We start from the raw sequence: 17,933 nt of genomic DNA, 5'->3' as shown, positions 1-17,933 counted from the left end.
AGGTCTTCTTTTTTTGTGCCTCTTACCACATTTCTTGGGCTCCTTTGGGTACCTGTCTCATCTCAAGCCATGTTTCTTAGAATCATAGGGCTGGAAGGGACGATGAGGATGAGGATGAGGATGAGGATGAGGATGAGGATGATTTACACAAAATGAAAGTATACACAGCAAACGAGATAACTATGCTGGATTTCGTATCACAGATCACTAGTCGAACACTTCCCAAGCCTTTAGGACTGCATGATGTTTCGGCGAATTATGCGAGCAGATCCCAGTAAGGTGGCCTTCTGCAGCTGACCAATTGTGATCTTGTCAGCATTATTATTATTATTATTATTATTATTATGATGATGATGATGATGATGATGATTATGATTATGATTATGATTATGATTATTATTTATTCATTAAACATAAAACTCAGTCAACTGAACATTCAAAAAGGCTTCACAAATACCATTGACTGGTGCTGATGGTTGATACGGGTTGCTGCCAGCGTCCTAGGTATCAACCAAGTACTTTCTTAAGATATATGATGTTCCAAGTAGCTTAAGAAGCTTATTATTATTATTATTATTATTATTATTATTATTATTATTATTATTATTATTATTATTATTATTATTATTATTATTTTGTCGAGCACATATTAGATAATATATATAAGTATAAGCATGAATTGAATACATAATTGAATACATTTGACTTTTTAAAAAAAATTCAAAGCATTATTTAAAAACATTTTCATTAGGTTTTCATAAAATTCCCTGTGACAATTTAAATTTCTGAAAATATACTATTTGTATTGCCCACACGTAAGTTTAGTTCATGTTACGTAAGTGAAACTAAATGGCGCTATAGTGCAACCACAAACAAAAGAGCCTCATCCCAGAATAGCTCGCGCATTTCTTCCCACACCACCCAGCTGTAACAGACAAGCAGAGATGGTAGCCAGCGCCTCACCCCAAACCCAATCCACGATGCACAAGAGGCATACACAGATGATACATAACACATTACTGTGGAACCAGTGGGCGGTTAGAAAATTTTACTACTAACAGAGATACAAAAGTGGGCGGTAGGTATAAAAAGGTTGACTACCTCTGCTTTAGACTGTCTACTGTAGACCTCACCCCATTCCTAAGAGGTCTGTAAGGGGCGTGCATAAGCGCACCAGGTGCCTACCATCCCTGTCCTAATGTTCATTTTTACTTACTTTTTTCATGTATTCAAATTATGTTTATATTTTTACCTGTTATCTTATATATGCTTGACAAAATAAATAAATAAATAAAATCAAATAAAACCCTGGCCAAAGCAGAAGTCCTTATAGTACCATCCCAGACAAATGTCTTTTTCTTAAAAACGTCCAGCGATAGAACAACCTGCAACTCCAGGAGGCAAGCTGTTCCCTTGTTTAATTGTTTCTCCTTGTTAGAAAAGTCATACTTCCAAGTTGGATCTCCCCCTTATGAACTTCCATCCATTGCTTCTTGTCCTGCCGTCAGGTGGCTATGGAGAATTGATGCCCTCTTCCCTCTGGCAGCCCGTCAAGTATTGGAAGACTGCTATGAGACCTTCCCTAAGCCTTCTCTTTGTTAAACTAGACATATGTAATTGTCGCAGCCATTGATCATATGATTTAGCCGCCAGGCTCCTTGTCATCGTTGTTCTTCTTCTCTGCACTTTTTCTAGGGTCCAAGTATCTTTTTTGTGTGTATGTGTGTGGTAATAGTTCTCCGTTGGAGAGTTCCTGTCATTTCTAGTCTGGATTTTCTTCTCCAGAGCTACCCATTGGTTCTTGGCCTACTCTTGAGCACTAGGGAAATTAAATCCATGCTTCTTCCTTGTGACAGCCCTTCAAGTATTGGAAAACAACTGTCAAGTTTCCCCTAAGCCTTCTCTTTGTTGGGCTAGACATACCTCATTCCTGTAGCCATTCATCATACAGTTCAGCCCCCAGATCCCTTACAATGTTTGCTATTCTTCTCCACACTCTTTCTAGCATCTATTTTGTATCATGCTATTATGCTTCAAAGGAATAAAATTCACATGGGAAGAAGAAAATAACACTATGCTACCCTTCCTGGATATCCTCCTCAGTAGAGGCGGGGATGATAATTTAGAAACCCAAGTGGCTCTCATATAACACCAATCCTGCGCAGGCTGCAGTGGCTGCCTGTGGTCTTCCGGGTGCACTTCAAGGTGCTGGTTACCACCTTTAAAGCGCTCCATGGCATAGGACCGGGATATCTTCGGGACCGCCTTCTGTTACCACATGCCTCCCACCGACCGGTACGCTCCCATAGAGAGGGTCTCCTCAGGGTGCCGTCAGCCAAACAGTGTCGGCTGGCGACCCCCAGGGGGAGAGCCTTCTCGGTGGGGGCACCTACCCTCTGGAATGAGCTTCCCCCAGGACTTCGACAACTTCCTGACCTCCGGACCTTTCGCCGCGAGCTGAAGACTTATCTATTCTTCCGAGCAGGACTGGCTTAACTTGGGTTTTTTAATTGGTTTTTAAATGGGGTTTTATTTTATATTATGTATTTTATATTTAATTCAGGCCACATTGAATAAGTTTTTAAAATAGTGATTTTATTGTAATACATTGTATTGTTTTTATCTGGCTGTTCACCGCTCTGAGTCCTTTGGGAGAAAGGTGGTATAAAAAATTAAAATATTATTATTATTATTATTATTATTATTATTATTATTATTATTATTATTATTATTATTATTATTATTATTATTATTATTATTATTATTAAGTCTGTCATAAAACTATACACACCAACCAAGTTCTCCACTTACAAAGTAACTTCCCAAAAGAGAAGTTGTGTAAGAACACTATTTAGACATGTAGGAAGTTAGCACCCACCCCTATCCTAGGAAAATGAGATATTTTAGGAAATATTACAAGGGCAGAATATTTCCCCTAAAAGGGAGGCAGAAACTCAGCCACCCACCCACCTTTGCCAATGGACCATTAAGGCCTGGGCCTATTCTACATAGCAAAGGTCTACCTCCTTCAGGCAGAGCCATGGTAGGAATTACCTAAAGCCCTTTCATTGAATCATCATCCAGCAAGGCTCAAGCAAGCCTGGGACTCAAAAGACAACCTAAAAAGTTACCCCTGTATGGTCCCATGGGAGTCTGACAACCAATCAAAATACAAGCTCAAATTCAAAGCCCAACAGAGGAGATATATATATATATATATATATATATATATATATATATATATATATATATATATATGTATATATATATACCCAAATATGCCAAGACCTATGTGTGTGTGTGTGTGTGCGCGTGTGTGTGTGTGTGTGTAAAATAAATATATATATATATATATATATATATATATATATATATATATATATATATATATATATATATATTTGTTTTCTGAGGTTTTCGGTGTTTGTATGTAGGTCTTTGGTTATTCGGTTTTCTCCCGTAAAATTGGAAGTGTCTTGGCGATGTTTCAATGAAGTCTCCCAGAAGCACGGTTGAAGCCTGAAGATGACGAATGAGACTTTGTTGAAACGTCGCCAAGACACTTCCAATTTTACACGGAGAAAACCCAACAAAGACCTATATATAACGCCAGGAAAACCCTCAGAAAACAAATATATATATATATATATATATATATATATATATATATTTGTTTTCTGAGGTTTTCGCGGGTGTTTGTATGTAGGTCTTTGGTTATTTGGGTTTTCTCAACCTTACACCGGAAAAGACTCGAATATGCCAAGACCTACATATATATATATTTGCCCAGCACTTCAAAACCATGTGGTCCTGTCCACCATTAAACCACCTTTTCAAGCAGTCTCCATGTTTCCAGTGTCTTTCTCCGTATTTGGAAGTGAACCCAGATGGACATTTCTTCCAACAGACAAATGCATTGAATATCAGAAAAGAGAAACAGATCAACTATACCGGGGTCTCCAACCTTTATTTTTATTTTTATTTTGTCAATCATATATATGTCAATCATATATATGTCAATCATGGATGGGGAGGAACAGGCTCAAACTTAATCCCTCCAAGACGGAATGGCTGTGGATGCCGGCACCTCGGTACAGTCAGCTGCAGATGCGGCTGTCTGTCGGGGGTGAGTCATTGGCCCCGATGGAGAAGGTACGCAACTTGGGCATGCTCCTGGATGGTCAGTTGTCCTTTGAAGACCATTTGGCAACCGTCTCCAGGAGAGCTTTTTATCAGGTTCGCCTGATCCGCCAGTTGCGTCCCTTCCTGGACCGGGATGCCTTATGCACAGTCACTCATGCTCTCGTTACTTCTCGCCTGGACTACTGCAATGCTCTCTACATGGGGCTCCCCTTGAAGAGCACCCGGAGACTTCAGCTAGTTCAGAACGCGGCTGCGCGGGTTATTGAGGGAGCAGTTCGGAGCTCCCACATAACACCTATCCTGCGCAGACTGCACTGGCTACCTGTTGTTTTCCGGGTGCGCTTCAAGGTATTGGTTACCACCTTTAAAGCGCTCCATGGCTATCTACGGGACCGTCTACTGCCGGCCTCTATCTCCCATCGTCCGGTACGTTCCCACAGAGAGGGACTCCTCAGGGTGCCATCAGCCAAACAGTGTCGACTGGCGGCCCCCAGGGGGAGGGCCTTCTCTGTGGGGGCTCCGACTCTGTGGAACGAACTTCCCCTCGGACTTCGACAATTACCTGACCTTAGGACCTTTCGCCGCGAACTTAAAACTTATTTATTTCGTATGGCTGGACTAGCCTGATTTTTATCTTTAAATTTTATCTTTAAATTTTAATTGAATTTGATGGGTTTTTTAAAGTTTTATAATTTTATGGGGGAGTATGTTATTTTAACATTTGGGCAAATTTAAATTAGTTTTTTAAGGGATGTTTTTAACTATTGTGTGTATCTGTATTTTATCTGCCTGTTCACCGCCCTGAGTCCTTCAGGAGAAGGGCGGTATACAAATTAAAATATTCATTCATTCATTCATTCAAGATAACAGGTAAAAGTATAAACATAATTTGAATAAATGAAAAGAATAAGTAAAAAGGAATATTAGGACAGGGACAGTAGGCATGCAGGAGCGCTTATGCATGCCTCTTACAGACCTCTTAGGAATGGGGTGAGGTCAACTGTAGACAGTTTAAGCTTGAAGTTTTGGGGGTTTGGGGAAGAAACTACAGAGTCAGGTAGTGCTTGGCCACTTTAAGACTTGTGGACTTCAACTCCCAGAATTTCCCAGCCAGCATGTCCACATGTCTTAAAGTGGCCAAAGTTGGAGACCCCTGATTTATACAACATGGATGCCCAGATATATTCCCAGTGGACAAACGCCTGGAAAATAAATGATTCAGTTCTCACCTTACACATCTAGAAAGGAAAGACTCATTTCTGAATGTGCATTTTACAAAGGGTTTAAATGTGGCTGTTTTTATCCAACTGCACCCAATGGGACTTATATTTAATGATGCATGCTAAATTTCTGATTGCACTTCCTTAAAAGTGGGGAAATATCTAGCCCCACCCCACCCCATGCTGACTCATTGGCCAACAATATTGCCTCTTTTCATTAAAAGAGTTTTCATTTCATTCTTTTCATTAAAAGATTCGTAGCTTCTCTGATGTCTGTTCCTGGGTCAGCACAATTAACACATGACGAGGGTACTTTTCTTTTCAGCTCTCCACCCTCCCCATTTGTATAAATGTTTTATTTCTATTAATATGTGAAAAGAGAAATAACAAAATAACACCAAACCAAGATACTCAACCCTAAGTTGTGAAATAGCATCAAACACAATAAATGAAAGAAGTGCAAGAAATCAATTTTTTAAGCTCCATAAAATGGAATGGCTTTTGGTTTTTAGGTGGGTTTTTTTTAGGTGAGAACTGTTTAAATGCCTCCTGGGAAGATTCCTTCACGGCAGCTCTTGGAAATTGTTCTTTGTCACCCCTAGTTGTTCTGTATCTGATCCATGAGTGTGAAAAAAAAATCATGTTTTTCTGGCCTGGATTTTTCCTCCCTTAGTAACAGACAATGCCGAATAGAATAGAATAGAACAGAACAGAACAGAACAGAGCAGAGCAGAACAGAACAGAACAGAACAGAATAGAATAACAGAGTTGGAAGGGACCTTGGAGGTCTTCTAGTCTTAAAAACCTCCGGTGTTGGAGCATTCACAACTTCTGGAAGCAAGTTGTTCCACTGATTAATTGTTCTAACTGTCAGGAAATTTCTCCTAAGTTCTAGGTTGTTTCTCTCCTTGATTATTTTCCACCCATTGCTTCTTGTCCTGCCTTCAGGTGCTTTGGAGAACAGCTTGACTTCCTCGTCTTTGTGGCAGCTCCTGAGATATTGGAACACTGCTATCATGTCTCCCCTAGTCCTTCTTTTCATTAAACTAGACATACTCAGTTCCTGCAACCGTTCTTCCTATGTTTTAGTCTCCAGTCCCTAATCTTCTTTGTTGCTCTTCTCTGCACTCTACAGGTAGTCCTTGACTTACAAACTACAACTGAGCCCAGAATTTTCACCGCTAAGCAAGATAGATGTTAAGTAAGTTTTGCCCCATTTTACAATCTTTCTTGCCATAGTTGTTAAGTGAATCACTGCAATCGTTAGTAATGTAATGTATCTTTAAATGTTTTGGCGGGAAACAAGCACGTTGCTGATTGGTTGAAGCCGCCGGTTAAACTGTATATAAGGAGAGGTTTTTCCCCAGCCCGGTTGCTGGGTTCACCATATAGTAAAGAGCTGTTGTCACTACCCTGGTCTCCTGCCTCGTTATTGCCCGAATTTAACACTGGCGACGAAGGTGGGATCTCGAGGCTAAGAGCACCAGGAACGAGCTGAACGCACGAAAGAACCGAACCCAGCAAACTCAGGGCGAAAACGCAGCGATGGCCAGCTACACTCCGCCCGCGCCGTTTGACCCATCCAGGGAGAAATGGGGAACGTACATGACCCGTTTCGAGAGCTTCCTCGAGGCAAACGAACTGCAAGGAGTTCCAGACAACCGCAAAAGGGCATATTTCTTGAGCCACTGCGGTCCCGAGGTCATCGACATCGCGGAAGCCCTGGCAGAGCCAACGCCGGTACAATCGATATCGTGGCAAACTCTGCAAAATCTATTGAAGAACCATTTCGCGCCAACACCGTCCAAATATGTACGACGTTTTGAATTTGGAGAGCGCAGGCAGCAAGAGGGCGAATCCATCAGCGATTACATGGCCGCCCTGAGAAAAGCCTCCAAGGATTGTGGGTACCGAGATTTGGATGAGGAGCTGTTAGAGCAACTCATCCGTGGGGTCAGAGACATTCGTTTGCGGAGGCGGCTGCTATCAAAAAGCAATCTAACGCTGGCAAACGCTCTGGACGAAGCCAGAGCTCATGAGATGTCCACCCAAGCGGCGGAAACCCTACAAAAGCCACTCATGCCAACGGCGTGCACGAAATCAACCCCGGTCCACAAAGAAGAAATCCAGACCAAATCAGACGGCGAGGATGAGGAAGGAGTTTGCCTCACCGGGAGAAGGGGCAAAGAGGACCGGGACGAATGCGGAAGTTGCGGAGGGCAACACCAGCGTCAACAATGCAGGTTCAAGGATGATACATGTCAGCGGTGCGAGAAGAAGGGGCACCTGGCTCAGGTCTGTCGAGCACCCCAACCTTCCCGCCGAAAATTCAAACCAACCAATCAGAGCGCGGGATCGGCAAGGCGACCCGTGATTGGTCAAGACAAAAAGGGCGCGAAGTCAAATCGAACGACCGTGATAATAGGTCGTGCAGCAACCCGAGTAGAGAAGAAAATTTTCACGAAACCGAAAATCGAAGGAGTGCCGTGCCGACTGGAAGTGGACACAGGGTCAGCGATCACAATCATGTCCTGGGACACTTTTGCGAAAGCTTTGCCGAAAATCGCCAAACGCAAACTGCAAACACAGCGGCTAAGAGTTCACGACTACCAAGGGAATCGCATCCCTGTTCGAGGGACCACCTCCGTCCGCGTCGAGTACGGACCACACAAGAAGACCCTGCCCATCACGATAGTCGAAGGGACCCTGCCAAGTTTGTTGGGACTAGACTGGTTCCGTGCATTGGGCATGGGAGTAACTGGCATCTACAGGAGTGACTTTAACCTAAAAGACACACTCATGGACGAGTTCGAAGATGTCTTCAAGGACTGCCTGGGCAAGTACAAGGGGACCCCTATTTCCTTCAATTTAGACCCCCAGGTAGCCCCCATTCGGTTAAAGGCAAGGAGAGTCCTTTTTGCCCTTAAACCCAAGATTGACAGGGAGATAGACAAGCTCATCAGTCAGGGGATACTGGTGCCAGTCGATCACGCAAAGTGGGAGACGCCAATCGTCACCCCAGTGAAACCAGATGGGTCAGTTAGAATATGCGCTGACTACAAGGCAACGTTGAACAAAGCCTTGCAAAAAAGCGCTTACCCGGTCCCCGTGGTGCAACATTTGCTGCACTCGCTGGGGCAAGGGCACGTTTTTGCTAAATTAGATTTGGCCCAAGCCTATCAACAACTGCCTGTAGACGCCAACACAGCTGAAGCCCAGACAATTGTGACTCACAGAGGTGCTTTCAAGTGTACCCGGTTACAGTTTGGGGTGAGTGTGGCTCCTGGCCTATTTCAAAATTTAATGGAGCGACTTCTGCAAGGGCTCCCGGGGGTAGTCCCCTATTTTGATGATGTATTGGTATCAGCCGAAAATTTAGAAGAATTGGGGGAGCGTTTGAGAAAGGTTTTGGGCATTTTCCGGTCAGCCGGTCTAAAGGTTAAAGTGAACAAATGCCAAATAGGGGTAGAATCCGTAGAGTTCTTGGGCTACAGAATAGACAAGGAAGGAATCCACCCCACTGAAAGCAAGGTCAAGGCAATAAGAAAGGCTCCAGCGCCTAAAAACAAAGCAGAGCTACAGGCATTCCTGGGTCTAGTGAACTTTTACGCGGTCTTTTTGAAAAATAAGGCAACCGTTGCCGAGCCGCTACATAAGTTACTGGGAAAGAATACTGCTTGGTCTTGGGGAAAGACGGAAGCTAGGGCTTTCGAAGCAGTAAAAAACCTACTCTCGAGCGATAGTTTACTAATACAGTATCATAGCACAATGCCATTGGTATTAGTTTGCGATGCTTCCCCTTACGGGGTGGGGGCTGTGCTCAGCCACAGGCTTCCAAATGGCACAGAAGCCCCAATAGCCTTCTATTCCAGAACGATGTCCTCGACAGAGAGGAACTACAGTCAGTTGGATAAGGAAGCTCTAGCTATAGTGTCAGGGGTAAAAAAGTTTCACGAATACGTATTTGGTAGAGACTTTGAAATTGTTACAGACCATAGACCACTGTTAGGGTTACTGGCTGGGGACTGCCCAACGCCCGTGGCACTTTCGCCCCGATTGACCCGATGGACTATCTTTTTAGCCGCCTACTCCTACAAACTGCGGCATCGACCGGGAAAAGACTTGGGGCATGCGGACGCATTAAGCAGATGCCCACTACCAGGGGCGATCGAGGACCCCACTCCGGGGACGCCCATACTGTTAATTGACTCTCTGGACTCTGGCCCAGTCACGTCTAAGGAGGTGGCTCGGGCGTCATACCAGGACATTATTTTGAGAACTGTACTTGGTTGGGTACAAAGAGGGTGGCCCGCTGCGCCGGGCGAGCGTTTTAAAGAGTTTGTAAAGAAACGTGGGGAACTTTCGGCTCAAGGGGGGTGCCTGCTATGGGGGGATCGAGTGGTGATCCCAGAGAAATTGAGGAAAAGGGTGTTGGATCTCCTCCACGAGGGTCACCCAGGGATCGTAAGGATGAAGGGTCTAGCGAGAAGCTATGTGTGGTGGCCCTTAATGGACTCGGAAATTGCTGAAAGGGTAGGGAAATGCCAGGCCTGCCAGGGGTCCAGGCCGCTACCCCAACGGCCCCGGTTTGGGAATGGGAGACCCCAGGGCCCTGGTCTAGAATCCACATTGATTTTGCCGCCCTTCCACGGCCAAACCTTCCTGGTAGTAGTCGATGCCTACTCCAAATGGCTGGAAATCATTCTCATGAGATCCATGACAGCCGAGGCCGTGATCTCAGTCCTACGGCACCTATTTGTAACCCATGGGTTGCCCGACACGCTAGTTTCCGATAACGGGCCACAATTCACGGCAACCCAATTTGAGGAGTACTTGGCAGAAGAGGGCATCCGACATGCCCTCTCAGCGCCTTTCCACCCTGCGACGAATGGCCTTGCAGAGCGTTCCGTCCGGAGCGCAAAAGAGGCATTGTCCAGACTTAAGCCAGGCGACTGGCAAACAAAAATCGATGTTTTCCTGGCCGTCCAACACAGAACCCCCTGTGTCACAACCGGCAGAAGCCCAGCAGAATTATTAATGGGCCGAAAACTCAGGTGCCCACTAGACCGTTTAAATCCAAACTATACGCCGGAGGGTTACAAGGGGGAACTCGGAAAAACAAGAGGAATGGAAATAGGAGACCGAGTGTGGGCACACAACTATGGTGAAGGCCCAACCTGGATAGCAGGACAAATCCTAAACATAACAGGTCCAAAATCATACTTGGTGGAGTTAAAGGACGGCCGAGTATGGAGGCGCCACATAGACCAAATACGAAAACGCATAGCCGAACAATCCGAATTAAACGAAACAGGCCCTGACTATACAATGTTTGATTCCACAGCTGACTCAAACCCGGAAAAATCGCAGGACTTATCTGAGTTTCCGGAGGTCCAGCGACGCCCACAAGTTCCATTAGAAAACAGCAGGGACGACTCTGCTAATAATCCAGGGCCGGATGGCCTAGAGGAGGAGCTGAGAGAAGCGAACAGCCCCTCCGGTCAGCTCGACCCACTCCCAGGGAATGTACTGCGCAGGTCCGAAAGAGTCAGGAGACGCCCAGTCTATTTGCGTGATTACGTTGAAAAATAATATGTAAATATCATGTAAATATGGGTAAAGTGTTTTCTGGGAGGGAAGGAGTGTAATGTATCTTTAAATGTTTTGGCGGGAAACAAGCACGTTGCTGATTGGTTGAAGCCGCCGGTTAAACTGTATATAAGGAGAGGTTTTTCCCCAGCCCGGTTGCTGGGTTCACCATATATTAAAGAGCTGTTGTCACTATCCTGGTCTCCTGCCTCGTTATTGCCCGAATCTAACAAGTAACATGATTGTTAAGTAAATCTGACTTCCCCACTGACATTGCTTGTCAGAAGGTCGCAAAAAGTGATCACAGGATTCCACGATGCTGTTCAGAGGTGGGTTTCAGCAGGTTCTGACCAGTCCTGGAGAACCAGTAGCAGAAATTTGGAGTAGTCCGGAGAACCGGTAAATACCACCTCTGACTGGCCCCACCCCCATCTATTCTCTGCCTCCCAAGTCCCAGCTGATCGGGAGGAAATGGGGATTTTGCAGTAACCTTCCCCTGCCACGCCCACCAAGCCACACCCACAGAACTGGTAATAAAAAAATTCGAATCCCACCACTGATACTGTTATAAATATGAGTCAGTTTCCAAGCATCCAAATTTTGATTATGTGACCACAAGGGAGGCTGCAATGGTCATAAGTGCGAAAACAGTCACAAGTCACTTTTTTCAGTGCCGTTATAACTTCGAATGGTCACTAAATAAAGAAATGATTGTAAGTAGAGGATTACCTGTATCATAACTAATGGAAACAATGAGTGTGAAGAGAAAACTTCAGAGTACTATTCATCCACAAAGTTTGTTCAGTGACGTTGGATCAAGTGCTCCATATTGGCAGGAAACAACTTTATGGAATTGTTATGAAGAAATATGGAGAAGGTCTGAATGCCCAAGTTGAAATTGGATTGAAGTTGGTAAAATCTAATAAATCGATTGGACAGAACCTGGACACCATGACTGCAATGCTGGACAAGTTCTTGAATTGCTTCCACAATGTTTTGGATACTCTGGGTTGCACACGAGTAATGAGGGAGTTCAATGGTTGTGCCGTAATACGCCTACTGGTAAACTTATGTTATGCATTAGAGATGAATGTACAGCATATTTTTTTTAGCAGTGATGAAGTCTGTAGGCCATTGGAAACCTAGGATCTCTCTTCTGGCTTCTAGTATTAGGTAAAGGATCTTTGTAAGTACGTTATGCTCTCCTACATGTAATCAGTTGGTTTACTTATTTTAAAAAAAAAGCATTGTAAAAACTGAAGAACTGTTGACGTCACCCAGTTTGGGTAATGAAACGTCGGCAACAACACAACCAAGCTCAGAGAGCACCAAGGACACCTGGTTGGTTCTTGTCTTCTGGCAGCTCTGCGCATGCACACACTGGGAACGGGCTCCAGCTGTTCCTCTGCTTACTGCTATTTATCTTCCTCTCTGCCTCTGATGCAGAGCCCTCATCTGGACTTTCCCCAGCCCCCAGGACTGGCCCATGTTCCTCCCCAACCGCTTCACTGTCTGACTCTGCTGTGAGGTGGGCCACAACATGAAAGCAGGATGGACAAAAACCAAGCAAAGCTCCCTTAGGGGAATGAACCAGGGGTGAAATGCTACCAGTTCAGACTGGTTTGGCCAAACCAGTAGCAGTGTCGGTGGATGGTTCGGAGAATGGGTAGCGGTGGCAACTCGAGGCTCTGCTCACCTACCTGGATGTCGTTGTTTTTTTACCTATTTTTACCCTTTGTGCATGCACAGAAGGCTTTGCGCATGCGCAGAGGGTCCAAAATTGCATGTGATGAGTGAAAGTAGGGAAGGTTTCACCCCTGGAAGGAACCAAGTCCTTAAGGTAACAAAAAGACAGAAGTTGGGCCTGAGAACATGGGAAGCTCCTCCCTGAGTCTCACCAACAGCTAACAAACAAAGGAGTTGGGTCTGAGCATGTGGAAACCCCCTCCTCATGAACAAACAAGGACTTTGGGAGATAAAAGAGGTCCTGAAGCCTGCCCACTCTTTCAGTTGTTTTTGAATCCCAGACTTGGAGGTTTCCGTCCCTCTGCCTGGCAGCCTAGTGAAAGACTTCGGGTAAGTCTGAATGAGAGAGAGTGTGCGTGTACCTGTGTAAGAGCAAATAGATATACATTAACCACTAAAGTTTGCTGTGATTTTAAATTCAGTCTCCAATCTTTCTGACTTTGCAGACTCATGGGGGGGAGAGGGGGGATGGTTCTGTGCGAGCGTTGGGCGTGTGTGCCGGCGCTCACAGAAATGGAGTTGTGTGCACCCACCCGCTGCGCATGCAAGTGATTCTGACCCAACTCTCAAACGCGACAAACCCTCTTTAGTTAAATAAATCTTTCCTTTATTAGGAGCACCAGCAGCCCGGCAAAAAGTCTCTCTCTCTCACACACAGGCTAACAAGTCTGTTTGGCAAAGAGATGAATAGTTTCTGCCACACCTATTCATCTCCGCCCCCTGCCTTTTATCTCCAGAGCTAAGATGGGGCTTCGCTAGCAGCAGTGGCTCTTCCGTCCCAAGGATCAGCCCATAGATTTCCACTGCTCTCCTCTCCTCTGCCTTCTGCGCATCCATGCGTCGGACATGGACCCACCTGTTCTTCTTCCTCATCAGCCATCTCCAGACTCTGAGGCTGTTTACTCTCCATCTGAGGGCTGATAGACCAGGCTTCACCTCTGTCTCTCTCTCTCTGCCAGCTCCATTCCCTCTTCCCCCTTGGAGCTCTCAGGTTGCCTTGATGCTGGCCCTGTCTCCCAAGCTGCCGCCTCATCTGATTCGGCCGCCACAACACAAGTTCAGCTGTGCACACATGCACTCTCATCTGTTGCTTTTGCAGCCCGGTTCAGAATGGGCCACAGCACATTAGTGGGCTGCAGCCCGGGGATTGGAGACCACCTGTTCTAAAGAACCGGTTGTGTCTCAGTGTTCAGTTAGAAATGATTTGAGTGTGGCAATTTTCCAGGGCTGTGAGTGAATGAGTGAGTGACCATAAGCTGAACCTGAGAACCCGCGTGTATAACAGGGCACTTCTACAGCCAATTAGCAATATTAATTACAATCAAGTGAAAAGGAGATAAATCACTTTGGGTAGACGTTCCAGTGAAAACCCCACAAAAGCAAACAGGCAGAATTGGCTTCTCTGCTGCTTTTACTACATATTCAGGTACAAATTTTGATACTGAAGAGAAATAAATATTGCTTGATAATAAATCACCCCTCCCATCTCCTGTTTGGGGAATGATGGAATGTGAACAATTGACTAATCGGCTCTTGGTATCCTTGTTCAATTTTTACACCCGATTGACTTTGCAACAGTTCACATATTTATTTATTTATTTATTTATTTATTTATTTATTTATTTATTTATTTATTTATTTATTTTTCATATTTATATATCGCCCTATCTCCCTAAGGACTCAGGGCGGTTCACAGGCAATTAAAATACATATAAATACAGATTAAAAAACGACAATTAAAAAACTTATTCTATAGCCTAATTATTAAAAACAGTATAAATAGTAAAAACCCCTTAAAACCAGTTACTTTAAAATCTAATCCAGTCCCGCGCAGATGAATAAGTATGTTTTAAGCTCGCGACGAAAGGTTCGGAGGTCCGGAAGTTGACGAAGTCCTGGAGGGAGTTCGTTCCAGAGGTGGAGCCCCACAGAGAAGGCCCTTCCCCTGGGTGTCGCCAGACGGCACTGCCTAGCTGACGGCACCCTGAGGAGTCCCTCTCTGTGAGAGCGCACGGGTCGGTGAGAGGTATTTGGTAGCAGTAGGCGGTCCCATAAATAGCCCGGCCCTATGCCATATCCTACTAAGTCGCAATGTGTTTTACGTAGTTTTGACTTAGTGGGTATTGTGACCCAGGCTCGAGCAGGTAGCAACAAATGCAATCCTTAATGAAAATAAACTTTATTCAAGCAGCTGGGAATTGACCCATTCCCAGCGTCGTGAAACTCAAAAGAAAGCAAAGGCCTCTCACACAAAACAGTCTGTCATTATTTCCAACCTGGTCCAATTTAGATAATTGCCAAAGTCCTTTGCAGATAAGCGTCTCGAGCAGAGAATGGAGAGCCGCCAAGGTCTTCTCAGAGAAACATCCAGAGCAGAGAAGGGGACAAGTGCAGCTCCAACGTTGTTTTCTGGCAAACTGAGACACCAATGCCGGTCTCCTTTTAAACCTTATGGGAGGGGCCAATTATCTCTTGGCCCTACCCCCGAGGTGACCTCTCTGCTTGAGCTGCTCCTGCCTCTTGGCAGCTCTTCTCATTCAGGCATTAGGGACAGGCTCTCCCAGTTCCTCCTCTTCCTCGCTACTCTTGGCCTCTGGAGGCTCTGGAGTCCACACCTCACTCTCACTACTCTCAGGTCCTGGAGGCTCTGGAGTCCACACCCCATTTCTCGATGGCCCTGGCCTCGCCTCCGCCTCATCACTGTCTGATTCCGCCACCAGCACCGTAGGCTGTTGACAGACCGCAACAGTGGGATGTGTGAATTCAGCTGTTGTGACCTATAAACCATGATTTGCTCACTAGTTTCAGGAAGGGAGACATTATATAAGTAAATAATTAAAAGCTGGCTATTCACAACTGACGATTCCCAACAAGGATGAACCTGGTAATGTGTGTCTCCTGTTGGTCAACATCCACACAGGATGTTTGCTGTGTAAAAATACAGAAAATGTTTAGAGGTGGTGGAAATCATGTAATACCCCATACATTGGGGATATGAAATAATATAACATCTCTTTCTCTCTGCCCTGATAGCTTAAGGAAAGTTGGATTGTTACATCCTTTGGATAGCATAAGGATAGATATTTGGAAACCCAACCTTGCAACTCATAAGATAAACATCCTAAGTACTCCAAACAAAAATATACCAAACGCCATGAGGAAGAAATAGCGTTTTCTACATTTTTATATGTGAACAGCAAGAAAAACATCCAACAACGTCCAAATGTTTGGTTAAACATGAACCTTCCAAATGATTGTGAAATTCAAATTTTATCTGAGTTTTATGGGTTTGTGCTTTGTTATGGTTCAGGTACTTTATTATTATGAGCCACCCATCATTTAAAATGGCTGTCCATACAAATCTTTTAAATACATTTTTCTACCTTGGAAATATTAGTTTCCCACCTACCATAAAGGCTTTCCTTTTTATATCCATGGCAATTTTGCACCACTAATGCTTTGCTGAAGGGTTTCAGTAATTTCTTTTTTAACTAATACATTCCAGGGCCTGAAAAAGTCTATAAATTCCTGCTCTAGACGTCTTACTGCTTTAAGGATTCACTATTTGCTTTCTTTTCAATCCTTTCCACAATCCACTTTTTCTGGCAGCTCTTTTTATTATCCCCTTCTGTCACCCGTCACCCTTTCTTTCTTTCTTTCTTTCTTTCTTTCTTTCTTTCTTTCTTTCTTTCTTTCTTTCTTTCTTTCTTTCTTTTTTAAAAAACACCATCTGCTTTTCTTTGTTAGCAACTTCTCCTTTCTCGTCTTATATTTTATTTATGCTTAAGTCTAAAGTTAAAGCCCTGTTTGTTTGCATCCTTCAGCTGTGTTTCTCTTCATGTGTGATGTTTTTTTAAAAAATCGACCAAATAAAAGGAATTAATTATATTTAACATTTGTATTCCAGTGACTTTTGAAAGCATCTGTTCTTCCACACTGTTCCAAAAATTCTTAAGATCCCAAAAGTTATTAGGCAGTTTTCCCTTCAGGCTTCCAGCCCCTGTATTTAAGAATTAGTAATTAGTCTCCTGTGTCGTACTTTTCTGAAATATGATGGTTCGTTTCCCATGTTTGTAATGCAGATTGGAAGATTGGACATTGTCTAACACAATTACAGTTTTGCATCTCAACCACACATTCTCCCACAGCCATCCCATTCTGTAGCCAACTTAGTTTTCTGGGTGTACAGTTTTCTTCATCTCAATAGAACAACAAAAATTGCACTGGGAATACCCAGGTGCGACCCAAGTAATGAGAACTGGATTTTCAGAGTAGAAATAATTTTAATTATGTTTGCTTTTTCTCCAGAGAATCACATTGGGCTTCTTTAGGAAAAAAAAAAACTAATCCCGTTCATTGGGTACAGGGAGTGCAATATAAAAGAGAGTTTGCTCTCTCATTAAATTCCACATTATTTTTCTCTGAATGCCAACTAATCAACTTAATGCTGCATACGGACGGGACAAATCCATGCCGTCCCTCTTGTGGTTTTTGGATCCCAGGGTATAAAATCCCCTTTTTTTCTTCATAGTTGTGTGTTTAAATTCCCTCAACTTTATCTATCCAACAAAGCTTTCTTCTACCAAGTTTAGATCAGGTACATCAAGATACTCCAAAACTCTAGTTGCTGGTTATATGTTTGTTTCAATTGTGTTATGAGTTGATATGTTGCTTTTCAAAGGAGAGGAGCCCCGTGGAAGTCCACATCCAATGGGCCAATATTATTATAATAGAGCAAATGGAAACAAGAATAAAACAGAGAAAACAGAACTAGGAATAAGTACAAGAAGGTGCTATTATTGGAGATGCCCACTTAGACTTCATTATTGGATCTAAGAAGCTGCTGTTCTTCCTTACATGTAGGGCAGGGGTGTCAAACTCAAGGCCTGCAGGGCAGATCCGGCCCGCAGGCTGCTTAGATCTGGCCCATGGGGCTGCCCTGGAAACAGTGAAGGACCAGCCCACGTGCCTCTGCCAGTGAAAACGGCGCACAGGAGAGCTGTCCTCTGAGGTCCCGTTTTTGGCCACAATGGCCTCCTGCAGTCTCTGCTAGTGAAAACGGCTGCAGGAGACTGTCGCAGCTGAAAACAGGGCCCAGGGGGGCACACACAGCCCACCAAAGCTCTGTTTTTGCTGGCAGAGGGCTGCAGGTCATTGTGGCCGAAAAGGGAGTTCAGGAGCCCATTTTTGTTGACAGAGGACTTGGGCCACCACAGGTGCCCTCGACACGAGTGA

Source organism: Ahaetulla prasina, chromosome 3, assembly GCF_028640845.1.
Source record: "Ahaetulla prasina isolate Xishuangbanna chromosome 3, ASM2864084v1, whole genome shotgun sequence".
In the NCBI taxonomy this organism is placed as follows: domain Eukaryota; kingdom Metazoa; phylum Chordata; class Lepidosauria; order Squamata; family Colubridae; genus Ahaetulla; species Ahaetulla prasina.
The sequence above is the reverse complement of the archived record's forward strand: the minus strand, read 5'-3'. Positions refer to the sequence as shown.